The following is a 24,654-nucleotide window of genomic DNA, read 5'->3' on the forward strand; positions in this document are numbered from 1 at the left end:
AAAAAAGAAAGGCAGCTGGGGGCCCTGGCTGCCTCAGTCAATGAAATTTGCTACTCTTGACCTCAGGGTTGTGAGTTCAAGCCCCATGTTGGGTGTAGAGATTACTTAAAAATAAAATCCTGAAGGCAACTGACTGGCTCAGTCAGTTAAGTGGCTGACTCCGTTTTGGCTCAGGTCATGATCTTATGGTGATGAGACTGAGCCCCATGCTGGGCTCTATGCTCAGTGCAGTCTGCTTGAGGTTCTCTCTCCCTGTTCCTCCAGTTTGCTCGCTCTCCCTAAGAAGGAAATAATATCTTCAAAAACTAAAATATTTTTTAAAAAAATTGTTTAAAAAGCAGCTACTAAAAACAGACCATAGGATGGGGCACCTGGGTGGCTCCGTGGTTGAATCTGCCTTCAGCTCAGGGCGTGATCCCAGGGTCCCGGGATCAAGTCCCACATCAGGCTCCCTGCTGGGAGCCTGCTTCTCCTTCTGCCTGTGTGTCTGTCTCTCTCTGTGTGTCTCTCATGAATAAATAAAATATTTTTTAAAATAAAATAAAAATAAAAATAATATTCTGTATCTTTTGTTTTTGCTTTCTTCATAAAACTCTTCCTGGGGTGTCTTGGTGGTTCAGCAGACCCTTGATTTCACCTCAGGTCATGACTTCAGGCTCCTGGGATCAAGCCCCACACTGGGTTGCATCCTTAGGAAGAGTTTGCTTGAGATTCTCTATCCCTCTCCCTTTGCCCCTACCACTGCTCAAGCGCCCCTCCAAATAAATCAATTAAGAAAAAAAAAAAAAAAACCTCTTCTTTGTTTTTAAAGATTTTATTTATTTATTTGAGGGGGAGGGGCAGAGGGAGAAGGAAAATCAAGCAGACTCCACGCTGAACCCAGAGTCTGATGCCAGGCTCAATCCCACAACCCTGAGATCATAACCTGAGCCAAAAATCAAGAGCTGGATGCTCAACTGACTGAGCCACCTAGGTGCCCCACCTTACTCCTTTAAATGAACATTTTTACTGATTTTAAATATACTATAAAGAAAAGCACATAAATCCTAAGTGAACAGCTCCTTGAATTTTCACAAACGGACCCATGCAACCACACCACCCAGTTCATGAAACTGGACTACCAGCACCCAGAGTAACCCATGTCCCCAAAGATATCAACCACTGTCCTAACCTGAATCGTAACACCAAAGATTCACGCTCCTTGTGATAACTGTACAGTACTCCTTTATGTTGACTTACCCCTAGTGATGGACACATGGTACTTCCAGTGTTTTGCTATTACAAATAATTCTATAATGAATAGTCTTTTGCAAAGTCATTTCATATTTTTGCCAACATACCTTTAAGTCAGATTCCTAGATGTGGGATTGCTGGGACAAAGGACAAATGCACATATAAACATGCAACATACAAATCCTCCTCCAGAGGTATTGTACCATTTGCCTGTCTTTCTTTCTTTCCTTCTTTCTCTCTCTCTTCCTCTTATTTGACAGAAAGAGAGAAAAGGAGAGCATGAGCAAGGGTAGCGAAAGGCTGAGGGAGAAAGAGAAGCAGGCTCCCCACTGAGCAGAGAAAGCTTGATATGGAACTCGATCCCAGGACCATGACCTGAGCCAAAGGCAAATACTGAACTGACTGAGTCACCCAGGCACCACCACCCCCAAGTTTGTATTTCTACTGGCAAGAAGACAATTTCAACACAGCTTTGTCTAAAGAACATATAGTTAAAATTTTGGATTTCTGCCAGTATGTAAGGTAATTAACTGTCCCAGTCTGCCGAGGACTGAGAAGTTTCCCAAACAGAAGATTTTCAGCACTAGAACCCAGAAAGTACTGGGCAAACCAGGACAGCTGGCCACTCTACCAATATGGTAAAGGAGAAGTGGTATCTCCATATAGCTTTGATTAGTATTTTTATTACAAGAAATGGTAAGCATCTGTTCAATTATATAAGGTCCATTTTTATTTATTTTCTATATTCTATCTTTTGCCCATTTTACTCTATCAGGTTATATTGCTTTTCTTCTCAGTTTCTATGAGTTCTTTTATGATGATGATGATGATTTTTAGTCACTGCTGCACCCAATGTGGGGCTCAAGCTCAAACCTGAGATCAAGAGTAGCACACTTCTGGCTGAGTGAGCCAGGTGCGTCTCTATGAATTTTTCTTTTTTTTTTTTTTAAGTTTTTATTTAAATTCCAGTTAGTTAACACACAGTGTGATATTAATTTTAGGTGTAGAGTTCTTTCAACTATTAGAGATAAAAGCTCTTTGCTATGACAGAAATTCAACATATTTTTCTGCTGTCATTTGTCTTTTGACATTGCTTATGGTGATTTTTACAATGCAGGTTTCTTTTTTTTTTTTTTTTTTTTTAATTTTTATTTATTTATGATAGTCACAGAGAGAGAGAGAGAGAGGCAGAGACATAGGCAGAGGGAGAAGCAGGCTCCATGCACCGGGAGCCTGATGTGGGATTCGATCCCGGGTCTCCAGGATCGCACCCTGGGCCAAAGACAAGCGCCAAACCGCTGCGCCACCCAGGGATCCCACAATGCAGGTTTCTGCTGTTACTGTAATCAATCTTACTATTTCTAGGCTTAGAGTCATAGTTAGAAAAGTTTTCCCCACTCCTAAGTTATAAAGAAATTCACCTTTACTTTCTTTTAGCACTCATATAGTTTAACTTTTACACTGTAATATCCCTGATCTATTTGGAATAATTATTTCATTATTTATTTTGACTATACAAAAGTTAAGAGAGTAAGAATAAAATACCCTAAGGTCTATGATATCCAGGACTATGATGTATGTGTGATACCTATCTCCAGGAAAGGCATATGTGACATTAACCCTAAAATGTGTCCCATGTGCTACCACTCCATACTGCCAGATTTTGTTTTTATTTTCTTTAAACATTTTCTGCTCAGTTTAACACACTTGTCTGTAGGGTAATAAGCCAAAGAGAAGCAATTCTCCCATTTTCCAACAGCTACTAAAGAAGTCCTGTAGGGAAATAGAGATAGAATGAAAAAAAATATTTTAACACCTAAAAGCAGCTATCACATACTAAGAATCAGTCTATGTCGGGATTCCTGGGTCTACCTTCAGTTCAGGGCGTGATCCTGGGGTCCTGGGAGGGAGTCCTGCATGGGGCTCCCTTCAAGGAGTCTGCTTCTCCCTCTATGTCTCTGCCTCTCTGTGTGCGTCTCTCATGAATAAATAGAATATTTAAAAAGAAAAAAAAAAAGAATCAGTCTACCTCATCAGAGAACAGAACCAAAATCTGAGGAAGAAACTGCTATCTGGACAGACATCCCAGGGTTTAATGAAATTAGGATAGTCAACCCTCTGAAAGGGGGTCTGAAATGTATACAAAATGGAAAGAAGATGTTTTAAAACATTCTCCTGTATGGGCAGCCCTGGTGGTGCAGTAGTTTAATGCCGCCTGCAGCCTAGGGCGTGATCCTGGAGACCCTGGATCGAGTCCCACGTCAGGCTCTCTGCATGGAGCCTGCTCTCCCTCTGCCTGTGTCTCTGCCTCTCTCTCTGTCTCTCTGTCTCTCTGTGACTATCATAAATAAATAAAAATTAAAAAATTTTTTTTAAATAAAAAAAAATAATAATAAAATTACAGAAAAGGAAGATTTAAAAAAATAAAACATTCTCCTGTGGATATTACATTAAAATCCATCAGATAAAAAAAAAAAAAAATCCATCAGATCACACTTGTTCAGTTTTCCTACTTAAAAAAAAAAAAAAAAAAAAAATTGCACCTAAATCTAATCACCCTGTCAATCTCTTTAGTGGAAATTAGAGAGAAACAAACAAGCTAAATAATACAAAAGGAAGAAACTAGTGAAACCCACAACGTGGGAGGTTATAGGACAAATAACCAAATTCCTCCAACAAATCAATGACAGAAAAGAGAGGCAGCTTTAAGAATACGGGATTTAGGAACGCCTGGGTGGCTCAGCGGCTAAGCATCTGCCTTTGGCTCAGGGACTGATCCTGGAGTCTCCAGATCGAGTCCTGGGTAGGGCTCCCTGCAGGGAGCATGCTTCTCCCTCTGCCTGTGTCTTTCCCTTTCTCTGTGTATCTCTCATGAAAAAATAAAAATAAATCTTAAAAAAAAAAAAAAAAGAATGAGGGATTTAAGAGACCTTCAATAAGGTGTGACATTTACCATGGTTCAACTACAGAAGGCACTTTTTAGGCTGAGTATGGACCCAAGATTAGCAGGCAGGTAAAATGGCATGATTTTGTGATTTCTAGAATTTGTGCTTTTTCAAAAAAAGATTTTATTTATTTATTCATGAGAGACACAGAGAAAGAGGCAGAGACACAGGCAGAGGGAGAAGCAGGCTCCATGCAGGGAGCCTGACGTGGGACTCAATCCCAGGTCTCCAGGATCAGGCCCTGGGCTGAAGGGGTGCTAAACTGCTGAGCCACCTGGGCTGCCCCCTAAATTTTATTTTCTCCTGTTGATCTGTCTCATGTCAATTTGATTCTCAGTCTGGCTAGAAGAACCTTGATGGGGACAGGACATTCTTGTTCCCAGACACAGCTGAGATTCATGACATAACTACCTCTATGCCTGCCTACACGTAGGTATGTAACTACCCATCAGAAAACTCTGGACTAGTGAGCCACATTCCAAGAGTCTTAAAGGGAGACCACCAAATCTAAGAGAAGACAACTACTGCCCTTGCTCTATAGACCAGTCTCTGATAAATGCTGACCCAAAGGTGGGATTTCCCCTGGATGTGGGAGGCCAGATTCCTCCAGCTTAAGATGGAACATGTCTAACCAGTTCCTGGAAACAAGGATGTCTGAAGGCTTTCTGGGACAAGGCAGTCAGACTGGGTGGGGCTCCTTAATGGTCTAAGGATTTTCATAGACCAACCAGAGGAAACAATCACACAGTAGAAGTGTCAGACAGCAGAGAATGGGAAAGATGTTATTTCATGACAACAGGGAATCAGCTTGTCTAATATTAAACTGATAGGAACACACAGCACACTTGATCTTAGCCAAAAGGTCAAGAAGCAATCAGGCTGTCCAACAGTAGACAACTCAGCAAAGTCTCGCGTGGTCACCTAACAGAGTATCCACAGCAGGTCCAAAGGTTAACGGAGCTGAGCTTCAGAGTCTCACCTTCTAAGAATGATATCCTCTTCTCCCTGAGGCAGGTAGAGGGCCATGGGCATCTATCCTCAATCATATCCTCCGCCTTAAAAAGAACTGTGGACACCCGCCACCACCTGGTGAGCCCTGAGGACACTGTGCTGAGTGACATAAGTCAGACACAGAAGGATGAATCCTGTACGGTTCCACTGCTAGGAGGCACATGCAGTGGTCAGACTCCTGGGGACACAGGGGAGCTGGCGGTGCGGGGGCCGGGGAGGGGGCTGGGGGCGGAGGGTGTGTGACGGGGACACAGCTTCAGTGTGTGGGGTGTGGAGTTTGGGAAATGCAGCAGGATGAATGTGCTGAGTATCCCCGAATTGCACACTTAAAACTTATTAAAATGGTAAGTTCTATGTTATATGTATTTTACCACAATTAAAAAATTAAAGAGAAAAGGAGAAACCTCAGACAAGTCAATTAGCCTCTCTCTGGGCCTGTCTCCTCATCTATGAAAAGTAGGTAACAACACCTACCCCATATACTACCAGTGAGAATCAGAAGAAGAAATCAATGTAAAGATCCTAGAACAACGCCTGACACACAAAAAGCCTTAAGCCGTGTTAGCTCCTATGAGTTTTTATTATTACTAACCTATGGAAGTGACTACCAGAATTACACTATTAAGACTTCAAAAACAGCTTTCTCTACGGAACAGAACCAGGGAGAGGAAGGCTGCCTGTAAGAATAGATCTTTTTTTTTCAAAAAAAAAAAATTTATTCATTCACTTAACACAGAGAGAGCGTGCGCGCACAAGCAGGGGAGAAAGCAGAGAGGGAGGAGTCTGCTGAGCAGGGAGCCCAATGTGAGGCTCCATCCCAAGACCCTGGGATCATGACCTGAGCTGAAGGCAGATACTTCATTGACTGAGCCACCCAGGCTCCCCAAAAATAGATCGTTTTATTAGAAGCCTCATATTTGTTACTTTGTTAACAATTAAAAGTCCATTTCTTTTTTTTTCCCAAAGATTTTTATTTATTCATTCATGAGAGACACACAGAGAGAGAGAGGCAGAGACACAGGCAGAGGGAGAAGCAGGCTCCATGTGGGGAGCCTGACATGGGACTTGATCCCGGGTCTCCAGGACCACACCATGAGCCTAAGGCAGCGCTAAACCACTGAGCCACCCAAGGATCCCCTAAAAATCCATTTCTTAAAAGAGTTCTATCAGAGGGGCACTGTCAGAGAATAAGAAGGACAAATATATGGAAATAAACTTGAGTTTCTAGAGGAAAACACTTCCTGGCACGATAAATAAATAAATGGGGAAACAACAGAGAAAAACTGGATCCCAAAACAGGTGCCAGTGTGAGAGTTGCAAAATCAGGTCCCTTCCCCAGCCAGGCGGAAGGGCCCACAGGCTGACGAGGGAACAGCTGCTGCCAGCTGAGTCAGCCGCCTCGCCTGCCTGCAGGTTTCCAGCTCCCGATCTGGTAGGTGCCCCAGAAAAAGGGGCCAAGAAGAAAGAGGAGCAGGTTCCTGGAGAGTGAGTGTGTGAGTGCTGTGGTCAGAGAACAGGAGAGTACAGCCGAGCCATCTCCAGACACCAGAGAGGTACACATGAATTTTTTAGAAAGGAAGTCAGCTCTACTGAGAAGTGAACATCCTAAACCCTGTATTTCTGGAGCTAGCGCTGTCTTACAAGGAACAGGGAGGTGCCCAGCCCCTGGATTTCTAGTTCTCTGGCCACATCCTAACACAAGGGCTGCGATGCAGAGCGCTGCAGAGCGGGAGGTGCTAAGGGGAAGGAAGCAGCCAGATGGAGAAAACGGCAGGTGGACCTGAACGTGCAGCAAGAGCACAAGGTCATCCACAGCAACAGGAGCAAGTCCGTGGCAGCCACCTACAGTCCTGCAGAAACACAGGTCAAGGGGACACATCTGCCAGGATCTACGAGAAAGACCTGAACCCCAAATTTTCTTAAATCCCCAAATCTTCAAATGCTCACAATTTAAATTTTCGACACTATATGGCCAACACTGAGTAACAAGTGCATCTTCAGTCTGCTGGTGTCTCCGCGGGAGAGCCAGCCTGCTCCACATCCCCACCGGACCCAGCCTGGGTGCTGTGAGGGTGAGACGAGACCCACACAGAGACAGATGTCCGCCTCAGTCTACTCGCAGTGGCCTGAGCACCACTCCCCCGACAACACTCTGCCTGGGTGGCTGCGGCTCCTGCGGCTGCAAGCTCCTAAAAGCGCCGTTTCTCCCCCCACAGATGGATTGTAGCTGGTCTCCCACCAAAGTCTCAGAAAGGTGAGCAACTCATCACCCCACCAGACACCCTGAGCAAGGGCTCTGTCAGGCCTGAGCGGGCCCTCACCTCCTCAAGAGCTTCCTTCTGGCTGTTGGGTGTGATGAAAAGAAGACTCAGAGCGCAAGCTCAAAACCCGTGTGCTCGCTGCTAGTAATCGCGGCCCCTCTTCCTGGTTAGGGAACGCGGCAGCACGGTCAGCACACACCCTCCTCTTCCCTCCTGGAGATCAACACAGAGCCCAAGCAGAAAAACCGTCAGAGTGGAAGACCTGAGCATGGGAGGGGCTCTCTGGCACGAAATCCAGCTTCCATCATTGACTAGTCCTGCTATCCTGGGCATGTGCCCAGTCTGTGTGTAATGCAAGTAAAAATGTAACTAGGGGACAAAGAGCTGTCATGACTGCCCCCACTGGTCTAGGACAGTGGCCAACACCAGATGCCTTCCTGGGGCCCAGGGAGAAAGGGGGTCAACTACAGATCTTCCTCAACTTACGATAAGTGTTGAATACCTCACATAATTACCGCATGCTGTACTCAAACTGAAAAACAGAATGGCCGTCAGGGTACGGGTGGCTGTCAGCATCGGCTGTCGACCTCGTGATCGCAGGCTGAATGGGAACTGTGGCCGCTGCCCAGCATCACCAGAGGATCGTAGTACATATCGCTGCCTCAGGGAAAAGATTCAAATTCAAAATTCTGAATAGTTCCTGCAAAGTGTGTACCACTTTTATACTATCGTAAAGTTAGAAAATCAGGGATGGTGGCTCAGCAGTTGAGCGGCTGCCTTCACTTCAGGTCGTGATCCCAAAGTCCCAGGATCGAGTCCCACACTGGGCTCCTGCAGGGAACCTGCTTCTCCCTATGCCTGTGTCTCTGCTTCTCTCTGTGTGTCTCATGAATAATAAATAAATCTTTAAAAAAAATTGAAAAATCACACGTTGAACCATTGTTAAGCCAGGGCCTGCCTGTACAGGAAGCCAGAGACACATCACAGCGAGAACCCTGTGTGCATCTGCTCCACAACTGACAACAGACAGTACCTGTACTGCATTTGTTCTCAGCACTGTGCTCCTGGGAGAACCAGAACCAAGAGCAGGCATGGCATGCTCTGGACCAGAACTCCTGAAGGACCAATAAGTGGAGACATGCAGCTAAAAAGCACCACCAAACAGGTGGAATAAAAATAAAGCCCAACAAGTACCAGGGCAGAAACCAGGGCAGTGGGCAGAGCTGAGTCCAAATGAGAGCACTTAAGTCTAGGAACAACTTAAGGAACAACTTAAGGAACAACTTAAGTCTAGGAACTCTGACTGCAGGGTTCCACCTGCCAGGAGGAAGGAAAACAGCAAGAGCTGCTCCCATGGACACTTCACGGTGCACAGGCACCACACAAGCCCAGTACAACTCTAACCCCAGTTCATGCGTTAAAAAGCAGAGGTCTAGATAACTGTAGGACTGGCCCAGGCCAACAGTTAATGTCAATTCAAAACCAGAACCCAGATTAGCTGACAGCAAAGTCCACATTCTCAAATCGCCACGTGACACCAGATCCTGGCCTAGTCAACAACAAAAAAAGGAGAAATCAAAGGAGATACAGAAAGAATTATAAAGATGAGGGAGATGACAAGAAGGTAGTAACCAGGACTGAGCTAAGAAAAGGAGAGGAGGGTCTCCTAGGCTTGAGGGGAAACGAGACCCAGAGGAGAGAAGTGCGTATCTTCAAAATGGGCAGTCAATTATGCTTCTTGGTGGGGTGATAAACTCCTGGAGTTAGCGGTGCTGGCTGCCCTTGTGAATGTACTAAAAGTCACTAAATTGCACACTTTAAAAGGGTGACTCTATGTGAATTGCATCTCTGTGGGCTGACAGGTGGCAGTTACATTCTTGAAGAGGAGCTCTGAAAGGCTTCAATGTTGCTAAGAGCCCACAGAGAGGACACTGGGCACCTTCTACTCAGCAACAAGTGCAAGGGACAAGACACACAGCCCCACCTCCAGGAGCCTGACCTCTAGCAGATCCTGAAGGACTCTGCCCAGACAGCATCCTACCTCTGAGTCTGAAGACAGCAGAGCCATTGGTTCCCTGTGCCTTGGGGCATCCTTGTGGATAAGGACAAAAATGCCAACCTCCTAGGGTGGACAGGAGGGCTGACTGGGGCAAAGTTCAGCGGGTGGAACCAGGGGCATGGACAGTCATTGTGTGTATGAGCACCACAGCGGTTACGAGTGGAAGACAGGACTTGTCCAGAGGCAGTGAGCCATGGTGGCTGCATCCTCAGCTCCGGGTACAGCTGCCTGGCCTACGGTCAGCCTCTCCCTTCCAGATCTGAATCACTGTTCTAAACTCTATCTCAGTCCCCCCAACTATGTGATAGAGATGATGGTATATGGCTTGGGGGACAATGTGAACATCAAGCAAGATAATCTATATGAAGTGCTTAAAACATGGCAGGCAGGAGATCCCTGGGTGGCTTAGCAGTTTAGAGCCTGCCTTTGGCCCAGGGCGTGATCCTGGAGACCCGGGATCGAGTCCCATGTCGGGCTCTCTGCATGGAGCCTGCTTCTCCCTCTGCCTGTGTCTCTGCCTCTCTCTCTCTCTCTCATGAATAAAAAAAAAAAAACAAAAAAAAAACATGGCTGGCAAACAATTAAGTGCCCAATAAATGTCCACAATTATCATTAGTCAGGGAGCAGGGACTTGTCGGGCAAAGAAGGCTTCCATGAGGAAATCTGGCTTGAGCGTTACTCGTTTTAAATTAATGATCACACCATCTCAAGTGAACATTAATACAGCCGAGCTGGGCAGCCCCAGTGGTTTAGCGGTTTAGCGCCGCCTTCGGCCCAGGGCGTGATCCTGGAAACCCGGGATCGAGTCCCACGTCAGGCTCCTCTCTCTCTCTCTGTCTCTAATAAATAAATAAAATCTTTAAATAATAATAATAATAATAATAATAATAATAATAATATAGTCGAGCGTTTGAATTCTTAAGAAGCTAGTTTCCCAGGGACGCCTGGGTGGCTCAGCGGTTGAGCATCTGCCTTCAGCTCAGGGCAGGGGATCGAGTCCCGCATCAGGCGCCCCACAGGGAGCCTGCTTCTCCCTCTGCCTGTGTCTCTGCCTCTCTCTGTCTCTCATGAATATATAAAATCATTAAAAAAAAAAAAAAAAGAAGCTAGTTTCCCCCTCTTAAGACAAGCGGGACAATTTTAGATCGGCACAAATTCTATATAGCTCCTTGCATCAAGAAGTGAAGTCAAGGGCAGCCCGAGTGGCTCAGCGGTTTAGTGCCGCCTTTGGCCCAGGGCCTGATCCTGGAGACTCGGGATCAAGTCCCACGTCGGGCTCCCTGCATGGAGCCTACTTCTCCCTCTGCCTGCGTCTCTGACACTCTCTCTCTCTCTCTGTCTCTCATGAATAAATAAAATCTTAAAAAAAAAAAAATGAAGTCAAAAAGAGAAAAAAGAAAAAGCAGCAGCAGGAGAAGTGAAACCTATCTGCCCATCCTGTGACTTGCTGTAACCACCAGAAGGCAGCAGAGGACAGGTGCCACTTTGAGAGCCAGCTTCCAGCCCTGCCCTCTTGGAATGCTGTGACCATGTGTGAAGAAGCCCCATCCAGCCTCCGGGAGACTGACAAAAGCCTGGAGAGAGGCCTGAAGACCCAGATGAGGCCCCAGCCACACGAGAAGCCAGGCAGACAACACAACAAGCAGAGGCCTGGCCGAGCCCAAACTGGGCTCAACCCACAGACTCATCAGCAAGAACTAAGGTTGCTACTTTACGCCACTAATCATTGGGGTGCTCTGTTACAAAGCAATACACGACTACCACAACGATCATTATATTCCTTTGTCTCTTTCCTCAACTTTCCAATAATCTTACCCCTTAATTCACAGAAAAAGCCAAAGGTCTCCCATCTTCTCTCCATCAAATCTACCAACCCAAATCACCACATGCGCTGCTTTCCTTCCTGGGACAAAGGACAAAGACCAGTCCCTCCACCTACGCTGTGGACCCCACCCTTCACACATTCTCAAGACTGCTCCTCTGCTCTCTCGGGTCCCTCTTCCTCCAGGACACATCCCTGTCAGTGTGCACACAGACACGCACACACCCTGCCCCACAGACTGCTCCAATCCCTGTTCACAGCAATGCTTCCTGAAAGAACTGTCTGCATGTACGGCCCCCACTCCCTCTGCTCCCATCTGGCCTCTCCCCCCAGCATGCCACCACCCTACTTCTGTCGAGGAAGCCAATGACCACCAAGGACAGTCTACATCCCACAGCTTATCACCAGACTCTCTTAGCTTCTGTGACCCACACTCTCCTATCTCCTCCAGCATCAGCTCCTAGGCTCCCCCCCACACACCGGCACACACCCCAATGATCACCCTGGTCTCCCTCGTCTTCCTCTGTCAGGCATGGTTTAAAAGTGCAGGGTTTAAAAGCGCAGGTCTGGGGCACCTGGGAGCTCTGTCTGTGACGCATCTGTCTTCAGCTTGGGTCATGATCCAGGGTCTCGGAACTGAGCTGGAGAGTCTCCCTCTCCCTCTGCTTCTCTCCCTGGTTGTACGAGCATGTGTGTGTTCTAATAAATAAATGAAATCTTAAAATAATAATAATAATAATAAATAAAAGTGCAGGTCTGAGAGTTCTGGCTCCAGCTTATATCAGACTAGTCTTAGCACTAATGATAAACTGCACAAAATTTTTTAAAAACCAGCTCCACGGGGATCCCTGGGTGGCTCAGCGGTTTGGCGCCTGCCTTTGGCCCAGGGCATGATCCTGGAGTCCCGGGATCGAGTCCTGCGTCGGGCTCCTGGCACAGAGCCTGCTTCTCCCTCTCCCTCTGCCTGTGTCTCTGCCTCCCTCCCTCCTTCTCTCTCTCTATCATGAATAAATAAAATCTTAAAAAAAAAAAAAAACAAAACAGCTCCACAGGTGCTAGAGAACCTCCAGAAACACGAAGAAACTGGAGGGACAGCAAAGTCTGAGCCCCACACTGAGATGCCTTCTGACTAGCGGACACTTGCCAGCTCTTGCAGAACAGGAGGCGACAGTGCTAGGTGACAGCAGTGTTTGGCTGTCTTACTATAGGAGGAATGGAGGTCAGAGTTCAGGACTATCAAAATGGCCAAAACAGAAAGGGGAAAAAAAGCAGCAAAAAGGGAAAAAACCAAAATACTTAATTTTGTAAGTCTGTATTAAATCCCTCCCAAATCCTTGGCTGACTCCTAAGTTGCACATGGTTAGAGGAAACACCAACAAATCAAACAAACAAAAAAAGTCAAACTCATAGAAACAGAGTAGAAAGAGGCTGCCAGGGGCTAGGTGCAGGGGAGGCAGGGAGAGGCTGGTCAAGGGTCCACATGTGGAACTCAAAGATGTGTAAGGTCTGAGGATGTGATGGCAAACATGGTGGTGCTGTCCGGAAGGCTGAGATTGCCGAGAGAGCACAACCTAAGTGTTCTCACACACGCACAAGTATGTGAGGGGACAGATGAGATGGTCACCCAGATAGGGAGAGTCTGCATTCATATATCACATCACTATAATGTACTTTATATAACTTATAATTTTGTCAATTATAGGTCAATAACGCTGAAAACAACTAAACTATTTTGAGGAGAAAGCTAAGCAAAGATGCCAGCAGCTGACCAATCCTGGGGAGACAGAATTTGGAATTTCAGTTCTGCCAAATTAGAAAGGTTTTCCATTAAAACCCAACACAGGCCATATCTTAGAGAAGTAAAAACCATGTTCCAGAACTGAAGGCTATGTCTTAAAACTTAGGGCAAAAACAAAAGATCCACCCAACAGGCTACAAGCTTCTATGAGATCAAGATGATCTCCCAGAAATTTAACAGTCTGCTCTTACAAAACTCAACACTCTTTACAGGAAGATAACCTAAAACAAGGTCTCTAGAATGTACCATCCATAATGTTCACTATATAATTAAAAATTACTAGACATACAAGGTAGAAAACTGTGATCCATGATCAAGAGAAAAAACAATCTATAGGATCCACAAATCACCATAAGTTGGAATTGGCAGATGAGAACTTCAAAACAACAATTATAAATATATTAGAAGATTAAGGCAAAACATCATTAGGAATGAAGAGGTAAAAATATTAGCAGAGAAATGCAAACCTGACAGAAAAACCAAAAGTTCTAGAACTGAAAAATACAGTTTCTGAAATTAAAATGTTACCGGATGGAATTAATAACACAATGAACACAAAAAAGAAAACAATGACTTTAAAGATAAAATAGAAAAATACAAATGTAAACAGAGAGAAAAGGGAATATTAAAAATACAAACATACTCAAAACCTGTGGGAGAACATCAACCTAAAACAATTACCACTGGGACATCTGGGTGGCTCAGTGGTTGAGCGCCTGCCTTCGGCCCAGGGTGTGATCCTGGAGACCCGGGATCAAGTCCCATGTCGGGCTCCCCACATGGAGTCTGCTTTTCCCTCTGCCTGTGTCTCTGCCTCTCTCTGTGTCTCTCATGAAAAAATAAAATCTTTAAAAAATAAGTAAATGAATAAAAATAAAACAATTACCACTGGAGTCCCAAGAGGAGAGGAGAAAGAATATGAGGCAGAAGAAATATTTAAGAGGCAATGGCCAAAGTTTCCAAAGTTGATTAAATACACCAACACAAGGATCCAAAAAATGAAGTAAATCCCTAAAAAGAAAAATACAAAACACTACACCTGGAAAATTATAGTCAAATTGACAGCAAAAAAAACTTTAATAAAAACAAAGTGTTTATTTAAAATAACAAGCAGGGGCGCCTGCATGGCTCAGTCAGTTGGGCATCCGACTCTTAATTTTGATTCACCCAAGTCATGATTTCAGGGTTGTGAGGTCCAGCCCCACACTAGAATCCGTGCTCAGCAGGAAGTCTGCTTAAGATCCTCTCTCTCTAAAATGCCCTCCCACACAAGGTCACGTGGTCTCTTTCTCTAAAATAAATAAATAAGTCATAAAATAAGTAAAATATCTTAAATACAGTAGGAAAAAAAAGGAATAATAAGAATGATAGTTGACTTCTCATCAGAAACAACACATGTGGGGCACCTGGGTGGCTAAGTGGCTGAGTCTCCACCTTTGGCTCAGGCTGTGATCGTGCGGTCCTGGGATCGAGTCCCGCATCGAGCTCCCAAGAGGGAGTCTGCTTCTCCTTCTGCCTGTGTCTTTGCCTCTCTGTGTCTTCAGGAATAAATAAATAAAATCTAAGAAAGAAGAAAGAAAAGAAAGAAAAGAAAGAAAGAAAGAAAGAAAGAGCAAGCTAATCTGCAAAAAGGAAAAAACAACTTCCCAACTCATCTAAGGAGCTAGTATTACCAAAACCGGTATCATAAGAAAGTCATATGCAAATACCTCTTATGAACATATACAAAGAAACTCTCAAAAAAAAAAAAAAAAAAAAAAAAGCACTAGCAAACTAAATCCAGCCACTTTATATGTGCATTATACACCGCACCAATGGGACTTATCTAAGACTGCAAAGTTGCTTTAACATCTGAAAATCAATTAATATAACACACCATATTGACAGGATAAAGGGCAGAAATCAGATAATCTCAATACATGCAGAAGAGGCTTTTGACAAAATCCAACACCCTTTTTAGTCAAAAAAGGAAAAAAAATCCACAAAATAGGGCTAGAAAGCAACTTCCTCAACCATTGAAGGCCCACTATCATCACTTCATTCAACATTGTATTAGAAGTTCTAGCTAGTACAATAAAGAAAAAAAATGAAAGGTATTAAAACAAGAAAGGAAAAGTAAAACTGTCTTCAAACTATGATTATATAGGTAAAAAATCCAAAAGAATATACAAACCCACTATGAGAACTGATAAATGACTCAAGCCACATTGCAGGATACATGATCAGTATACATAAACCAACTGTTTTTGTACGTTAACAACAAACAATTGAAGAAAAGAAGAAGAAAACAGGATGCCCAGCTGGCTCAGACGGTGGAGCATGTGACTCTTGATCTCAGAGTTGTGGGTTTGAGCCCCACGCTGGGTGTAGATTACTTAAAAATAAATAAAAACCTTAAAAATAAATAAATAGAAAATGTTTTAAACAAGCAAAAATATCAAACACCTACAAATATACTCAGCAAAAAAGTATATCTTCACACTAAAAACATACAGCATGCTGAGAAAAATGCAAGATTTAAATAAATGGATATACCATCTGCACAGAAGACTCTATGTTAATTCTTCAATTCTAAAATTGATCTACAGAGTCAATGTAACCCCAACCAAACTTATGACAAAAATTTATGTACACACTGAAGAGCTTATTCTAAAGCTGGCAAGACAATTTTGTAGAGAAATAAAAATGAAGGACTTATACTACCTGATTTCAAGACTTACTGTTAAATAACAGTAATTAAGACAACACAGTGCTGGCAGAGAATAGAAAAATACACCAACAAATCATAACAGAAAGCCCAGAAATAAGCTTGCACACATGTTTAATTAATTTATAACAAAGGCTCCCTAACATGATGCTAGAATGATTATATAACCCATGTGGGGGGTGGGGGATGTATCCTGATTTCACCTCACATTAAAAAATAATGCAAGAAAATAAAATAAAGTAAAGTAATAAAAAATAATGCAAGAAGGATCATTCAGAAAGGAGATCAGTATGTGCTTGGAGACACAGGAAAGGGTAAGATGGAGGGTTCCCAAAAGGATATGAGGTAATCTGGGGCATGATTATACTATACGTTCACTATACTGCGGTGATGATTTCACGGGTATACAGAGGTCAAAGTAACCAAATTTAACATTTTAAACATGTGTGGGGACGCCTGGGTGGCTCAGCAGTTGAGCATCTGCCTTTGGCTCACAGCGTGATCCCGAGGTCCTGGGATCGAGTCCCGCATCCGGCTCCCTGCATAGAGCCTGCTTCTCCCTCTGCCTGTGTCTCTGCCTCTCTCTCTCTATGTGTGTGTGTCTCTCATGAATAAATGAAATCTTTAAAAAAAAAGTGTGGTTTATTGTACATCAATTGAATTGCAATAAAGATGTTAAAAAGAAAACGGTGAATCATAAACCAAAATACAAAACTACCACTATACAACTTTTACAGGGGTGCCTCACTGGTTCAGTTAGTGGAACGTGTGACTCTTGACCTCAGGGTTGCAAGTTCAAGCCCCAAGTTGGATGTAGAAATTATTTAAAAATAAAATCTTAAAAAAAAAATTTTTTTTTAAATAAATAACTTTTACAAAAAAGAAGGGGGACACTTAGATGAAATAGTTAAGCATTCAACTCTTAGTTTCAGCTCAGGTTGTGAGCTCACGGTTGTGATATGGAGCCATGCTTGGGGCAGAGTCCACTTGGGATTCTCTCTCCCTCTTGTGCCCCTCCCACTTGTGCGCTCGTTTACTTGTGCTCTCTTTCAAATAAATAAATTTAAAAAAAAGAAAAAGAAAAAGACAATGTCTTCACAACACTGGGTGTAGGCAAAATTTTGTTAGAACACATAATAAACATTAAAAAAAAAAAAAATACTGACAGGCCACCTGGCTGGCTCAGGAGAATACCACTCCTGATCTTGGGGTTGTAAGTTTAAGCCCCACATCAGATGTAGAGATTACTAAATATAATAATAAATGTAAAAAAAATATATTGACAAACTTTTTTTACCTCAACCAAATTAAAATTTTCTGTTCATCACAAGACATCATTAAGAGAAAAGATCGAGTCCCACGTCGGGCTCCCTGCGTGAAGCCTGCTTCTCCCTTTGCCTGTGTCTCTGCCTCTCTCTCTTCTCTGTGTATTCTCATGAATAAATAAAAACCTTTAAAAAAAAAAAAAAAGAAAAAAACAAGCAAGAGGTGCCTGACTGGTTCAATCAATAGCGCATGCAATTTATTTTTTTATTTTTTTATTTTTTTATTTTATTTATTTATTTATTTTTTTTAATTTATTTATGATAGTCACACACACACACACACACACAGAGAGAGAGAGAGGCAGAGACATAGGCAGAGGGAGAAGCAGGCTCCATGCACCGGGAGCCCAACGTGGGATTCGATCCCGGGTCTCCAGGATCGCGCCCTGGGCCTCTCTCTCTTCTCTGTGTATTCTCATGAATAAATAAAAACCTTTAAAAAAAAAAAAAAAAGAAAAAAACAAGCAAGAGGTGCCTGACTGGTTCAATCAATAGCGCATGCAATTTTTTTTTTTTAAAAGAAACTTGGGGTAGCCGATTTTTTTCTTTTAAAGATTTATTCATTTATTTATGATACACACAGAGAAAGAGAGAGGCAGAGGAAGAAGCAGGCTCCATGCTGGGAGCCCAACGCGGGACTCGATCCCGGGACTCCAGGATTGCACCCTGGGCCAAAGGCAGGTGCCAAACCGCTGAGCCACCCAGGGATCCCCAGAGCATGCAATTCTTGATCTTGGGTCATGAGTTTAAGCCCCATGTTGTGTACAGAGATTACTTCCAAAAAAGTAAATTAAAAAAATTTTTTAAAGATTTTATTTATTTATTCATGAGATACACAGAGGCAGAGACACAGACTCCCTGCAGCGGGAGCCTGATGTGGGACTCATCCCAGGACCCCAAGATCACAACCTGAGCTGAAGGCAGATGCTCAACCATTGGGCTACCCAGCCGTCCCTGAAACTAAATAAAATTTTAAAAAACGAAAAAGGACAAATCATAAAATAGAAAAAAAAATGGACTCCTTGGGCAGCCCCAGTGGCACAGTGGTTTGGCGCTGCCTACAGCCCGGGGTGTAATTCTGGAGACCTGGGATCGAGTCCCACATCGGGCTCCCTGCATGGAGCCTGCTTCTCCCTCTGCCTGTGTCTCTGCGCCCCTCTCTCTCTCTCTCTCTCTGTGTCTCTATGAATAAATAAAATCTTTAAAAAAAAATGGACTCCTTATACACAAATACATCATAAAGATCAGCATATGCACATTTTTTAACTCTTAAAATGAACAACAACAAAAAACAATCATGGGCACCTGGGGCGGGGGGCTTAGTCGATTGGGCATCGGACTCTTGGTTTCAGCTTGTGCGGTCACGGGATCAGCCCATGTTGGGCTCCACACTTAGCACAAAGTCTCTCTCTTTCCCTCTGTCCCTACCCCCACTCGAACATGTACTCTAAAAAAATAAATAAGTAAAAATATTTAAAAAACAAACAATCCAATAAACAGTGGATAAAAAACCTCACACTTCGCAAGAAAAATATAAGTAGCCAACTAGCATACAAAACGTTGTCTACCAAGGGGCGCTTGGGTGGCAGTCATTAAGCATCTGACTCTTGATTTCTGCTCGGGTCATGATCTCATGAGATGGAGGCCCATGCCACGGCTCCAGCTCAACATGGAGTCTGCTTGTCCCTCTCCCTCCTCCTCTGTCCCTTCCTCCAAAGCACTTGCAAGAGCACATGCACGGTCTCTAAAATAAAATCTTAAAAATTGTTCACCAAAACCAAACAGTTGTTCACCATCATTATTCATCAGAAAAAAGCAAATTAAAACCACAGTGAGATTATCACTACCACCTGAATAGCTAAAATTAAAAAGACTGACAATACCAAGGACTGGCACAGATGTGGAAAAACTGGAACTCGCATACACTGCTGGTGGGTGGGTGTGTAAAACGGTTACCAGTTTGGAAAATAGTTTGGTAGGTTCTAAAAAAGTTAAACATATATCTATAGTATGACCCAGCAATTCCACTCCTAAATATTTACCCAAAAGAAATACTACATATCCACAAAAGACATGCATGAGAATCTTAACTTTAGTCATGAGAGCCAAAAAGTGAAAGCAATCCAAGTATCCATCAATAGAAAAAGAAATAAATTTTCATACAAATGAATACTACTCAAATAAAAAGCACAAACTACAGATACAGGCATTTAAATCAATGAATCTCAAGGGGCACCCGACTAGCTCAGTTGGTGGAGTGTGAAACTCTTGATCACAGAGTCGTGAGTTAGCCCCACACTGGACACAGAGATTACTTAAAAAAAGTAAATAAACAAATCTCAAAAGCATGACATTGAGCAAAAGAAGACAGACACAAAAGAGCATACCATACACTTTATGATTTCTTTCATATGAAAGAATCTCCATATGTTGGAGAACCTGTAAAATTAATCTATAATGACAGAAAGCAGAACAATGGTTGCCTCAGGATTTGGAGGTTGGTTGTAGTAACTGAAAAGGGACACAAGGAAGCTTTGAGGATGACAAAAATGTTCTATATCTTGACATGAGTGATAGACACACTGGTGTACACATTTTTCAAAATTCATCAAATATATATTTAAGATCTACGCATTTCATTGGAAGTAAAAAATTCAGTAATTTTTAGTAGTGGAATTTTTTTCAAAGATTTGAGAAAGCAGAGAAAGAGAGTGCATGCAAGTGTACCCAGTGGGGGAAGGGGCAGGAGAGAGAAGCAGGCTCCCCACTGAGCAAGGAGCCCAATGTGGGCTTGATTCCAGGACCCAGAATCACAACGTAAGCCGGGCAAACACTTAACCATCTGAGCCACCCAGGCGCCTCATAATATTTTTTAAAGAAATTGGGATCCCTGGAAAAAAAAAAAAAAAAAAAAAAAAAAAAAAAAAAAACTGGGTGGCGCAGCGGTTTGGCGCCTGCCTTTGGCCCGGGGCGCGATCCTGGAGACCCGGGATCGAATCCCACGTCGGGCTCCCGGTGCATGGAGCCTGCTTCTCCCTCTGCCTATATCTCTGCTTCTCTCTCTCTCACTGTGTGCCTATCATAAATAAATAAAATTAAAAAAAAAAAAAAAAAAAAAAAAAAAAAAAGAAATTGGGATCCCTGGGTGGCTCAGTGGTTTAGCGCCTGCCTTAGGCTCATGGTGTGGTCCTGGAGACCCGGGATCGAGTCCCACATCGGGCTCCCTGCATGGAGCCTACCTCTTCCTCTGCCTATATGTCTCTGCCGCTCTCTCTGTCTCTCTCATGAATAAATAAAATCTTTAAAAACAAACAAAAGAAATAAAAGAGGGGCGCTTGGGTGGCTCAGGGATTGAGCAGCTGTCTTTGGCTCAGGTCAGGATTCCAGGATTCAGTCCCACATAAGGCTCCCTACAAGGAGATGGCTTCTCCCTCTGCCTATGTCTCTGCCTCTTTCGTGAATAAATAAATAAAATCTTTTTTTTTAAATAAATAAAAGATTGTACATTCTGTGTTAAAAAGAAGGCTGCTTGCTGTCCATGGATATGACATGATTTCCAAGAGGATGGCTGAGGATGCTTGAGAAATGCTGTGAGAACGAGACCCACTTCACATACCTACTGCAGGTTACCCTGTGCATGAGCCACCCACAGGAGGGGAGAGTGGAAAGCACAAGCTCTAGAGTCTGACCACCTGAGCTGAGTCCTGGGTCTCCCATTTATTTATTGTGACCTTGGGGACATTCCTTAACTTGTGCTTCAGTATCCTCACATATTAACAGAAATGTTAAGACTAAGTCATTAAGTTGTTTTAGGAAGTAAATGCTTAGGAGTCGAGCAGGGGGGGGGGCCTAAATGCTTACTGGTTTAGATGTCAAAACAGAAAATTTCACACTGGTTTATGGTAAATTCTGTGCAAATCATGTACCCACTTTACATCAAAATGTCTGTTATAGGGCAGCCCAGGGGGCTCAGTAGTTTAGCGCCACCTTTGGCCCAGGCTGTGATCCTGGAGTCCTGGGATCGAGCCCCACGTCCAGTTCCCTGCACTCCCTGCACAGAGCCTGCTTCTCCCTCTGCCTGTGTCTCTGCCTCTCTCTCTCTGTGGGTGTCTCTCATGAGTAAAGAAATAAATTAATTAATTTAAAAAAAAAGTCTGTTAAAGAGCCCTTGGATGGATCAGTGGTTTAGTGCCACCTTCAGCCCAGGGTGTGATCCTGGGGTCCTGGGATCGAGTTCCGCATTGGGCTCCCTGCATGGAGCCTGCTTCTCCCTCTGCCTGTGTCTCTGCTTCTTTCTGTCTCATGAATAAGTAAATAAAATCTTAAAAAAGTAATAATGTTACATATACCATCTTACTTCTTTACTTCTTTTTAAAAGATTTTATTCATCTATTCACAAGAGACACACAGAACAGAGGCAGAGACACAGGCAGAGGGAGAAGCAGGCTCCCTGCAGGAAGCCCAATGAGGGGTTCGATCCCAGGACCCCGGGGGTCACCACCTGAGCCCAAGGCAGATAGATGCTCAACCACTGAGCCACCCAAGCGTCAGTCCCTTGTAACACACTTTAAAAAGTTCCTGGGCTTGTTTTCCTAAATAAAGCTTTACTGGAACACATGCATGTGTGTCCACAAAAATGCCTGATATAAAATCACCTACCATCATTATTCAAAAACTTAAGTATTTTGAAAGGTAGCCTTTTCCTTACCCAACGAAAAAGAAGGAGAGGTTTAGTCAGCCGGCTGAGATATAAATCCTCAGTCAACCACCTGTTTGTTGTATATCTGTTCTTCACCTGCAAAATGGGTGATAATAGTTCCTACACCCCAGAGTTCTTGTGAGGACAAACAGTTCACACATAGCACTCCAAGGAGCAGCACACACTGCAGATCTGTGTGCATCCGCTGCCGTTACCCCTGTGCTGAGATCGCCACACCCGCGGCAGGAGCTCTCCTCTGGGCTCCAGATTCTTCTGCGAGATACCTTCTTGCTAATGCCCCTTGGATGTGTCAGACTTCTCCCACTACTTGGAACCAAGAGAAAACCTTACTTTCCACCTCCAACCTGGAACACCACCCTGCTCCTGCCGCCCTCCCCTGTGGCCCCAACCCAGTGAGCGGTGCCACGGAGAAGCCCAGAACCTCACGCGCCCTCTTCTAATCTCTCTGCAAGTCCCCGAGCTCTGCCTCCAAAATCTCTAAGGGGGCCCCAAGGTCTAAGCCCCAACCACACCCACTGCCAACACCTCCCCCTCCCTTCTCCCCCTCTGTGGGCGCCCCAGCTCCTCGTCCATCCCAGGCTCACAGCCCACAGGGAAGAGCGGACAGTCAGGTCCACGGCCCACCTGGCTCCTAGTCACCTCCCCCTCCCCCTCCCGGTCTGATGCCGGTTCCTAGAGAACATCCACCACCATCCCAACTCTTCCCACACCTAGCTGCTTCTCACCGCCCAGAGCCCCGCCATTGGGAGTCAGAAAGGCCAAAATGGAAGAGCCACCAGAAAGCAAGGGGCGTGGACCAGAGAGAACGGCTGCGTGTCCGTGAGGGCTCCAGCACTGTGAGGCCACAGGGACGGGGCAGGAGGGCAGCGACGGAAGCGGGAGGGGAACCGAGCAGAAGGGCCCGGGGCGCCTGGGATGCGGGCCAAGGGCTGTCAGTAACAAGTGGGTGGGCGCTGCTGCCAGGCTGCAAGGACAGAGCGGCAGGCGGGGGTGTGTGGAGGACACCCCAGGGCCGGTGGGGGCCGGGAAGGGGGGCCAGGAGGGCGCGTGCGGGCAGGGACACAGGGACGGTGGCTGGGGACCCCCGGGGGGGGCCCTGAAACCACACGGGCGACAGGAGGAGGAGCAAGGCGGTGACGACAGTGGGCAACAGGTAGGGTGGGCACCGCCGAGTGTTAGGGCACCACCAGCGGCTGGGGGCATCGCGGGGGCGGGGTAGAGCACTGCCGGAATTAGGGCACCGCCGGGGTTAAGGCACCACGGGGGGTTACAGCACCGCCGGGGGCTGGGGGCACCGCGAGGGAGAAGAGCACCGCCGGGATAGAGCACCGCAGAGCTAGGACTCTACGGCTCGGGCCGCCACCGCACAGGCAGGGGCGGAGCGCAGCGGCCGCGAGGAGGTGCGGGCGGAGGGGGACCGGGGGGGGGGCACTGCCCAGGGCACCGACGCGCACGACTCGAGGAGGAGGAGAGCACTTGGGGGTCAGGACACAGGGACACGGACTGCGAGGCAGCGGCGCCGGGGGCAAGCGGACACCGCCTCGGGAAGGAGCGGGGCCGAGCGGGGAGCCCTGACAGGGGCAACAGCGCGCCGGCCACTGACAGGTGGACGCCGTGCGGTGGACAGCGCCCTGGGGCGCCCGCCGGGAGGGCGGCCCACGGGAGGGCACACGGGCCGCGTGACCACTGGCAGGGGGCGGGCGCGGCCGGGAAGAGCCGCGGCGGGCGGCCCCACTCACCTGCCCCGCGGGCCGGGCGTCGAGGCGGCTCCTCGGAGGCCCGGATGGAGGCCAGGGCGCTGGCGGAGGCGAAGCCCGGGCGGCTTGGGGCTAGCCGCACGCACATGGGCCCGGCCGGGCGCGGCGCCCACGGACACGGCGCCCACGGACACGGCGCGGGCCGGCCGGCGGCTCTAGACCGGCTCGGGCCGCGGGCAGCGAGGGGGTCGCTCCAAAATGGCGGCGGCGACGGCGGGAGCGCGCGCGCACGCCGGGGGGCGGTGTCTGGCACGGGGGCGCGCGGCGGGGCGGGGGCGGGGCGCTCGCTCACGTGGGCGCGGCGGGGGCGGGGCTGCATGGCGTGGCGCGCGCTCACGTAGACGTTGCGGGGGCGGGGCTGCGCGGCGGGGCGGGGCTGCGCGGCGGGGCGGGGCCGCGCGGCGGGGCGGGGCGAACCGCTCGCTCACGTGGGCGCGGCGGGGGCGGGGCAGGCTGCTTGCTTACGTGGGCGCGGCGAGGGTGGGCTGCGCGGCGGGGCGGGCGTTCACGTGGACGCAGCGGAGGCGGGGCTATGCGGCGCGCAGGGCCGGACCTGGGCGGGCCGCTCGCTCACGTGGACGGGGCTGGGGGACGGGGCTGAGGGGCGGGGCGGGGCGCGGCGCGCGCTCACGTGGGGCGGGGCGGCCTTCTCCGATCGCTGGTCCTGCTGACGTAGCACGGATTGGTCCGGATGCCTGATCGGCCGCAGAACCGCCCCTGCAGGGGCCAGAGGCGACGTGAGAACCGCGCACCTGGGGCGGCGGCTCCGGGTCGTCGGCGGCCCTCCCCTCATCGCCCCTGGATGCGCCCCGAAGTCCCGGGCACGCGGGGGTCAGCCGCGGGCGCCTGTGTGCCCCGCGGAAGCCCCTGCGCCCGGACCCGGCTGGCGCCTGACCCCGTGCCCCGCGGTTCTCGGGGGGCTGCGCAACTCAAGTAGGGGCCGCGTAGCACCCAGACCAACCAGTCTGCGAACGAGATTCATTAACTCGGATCCGCGCGGACGGTGCTGCGGTGCA

The 24,654-nt window shown here is 46.7% G+C and overlaps 1 protein-coding gene across 50 annotated transcripts in view; it reads right to left on the reverse strand.

Moving 5' to 3' along the window:
• The window catches only part of PPP6R2 (protein phosphatase 6 regulatory subunit 2), an 82,662-nt gene extending 58,747 nt beyond the window's left edge, over positions 1-23,915 (reverse strand). For 11 of the 50 annotated variants that reach the window (XM_072742278.1, XM_072742273.1, XM_072742292.1 and 8 more), the window contains exons 1-2: positions 23,621-23,866; positions 21,870-21,956 (exon numbers count right to left, since the gene is read on the reverse strand). The gene's annotated coding sequence lies outside the window, so the exon portion shown is untranslated. Of the gene's footprint in view, positions 1-7,510; positions 7,685-17,133; positions 17,288-21,869; positions 21,957-23,620 lie in introns of those variants that run through there. The other 39 variants (XM_072742289.1, XM_072742285.1, XM_072742282.1 and 36 more) reach the window with 13 other exon arrangements.
• Positions 23,916-24,654: the final 739 nt, after the last annotated feature.

This window comes from Vulpes vulpes, chromosome 16 (genome assembly GCF_048418805.1).
Source record: "Vulpes vulpes isolate BD-2025 chromosome 16, VulVul3, whole genome shotgun sequence".
Classification (NCBI taxonomy): Eukaryota; Metazoa; Chordata; class Mammalia; order Carnivora; family Canidae; genus Vulpes; species Vulpes vulpes.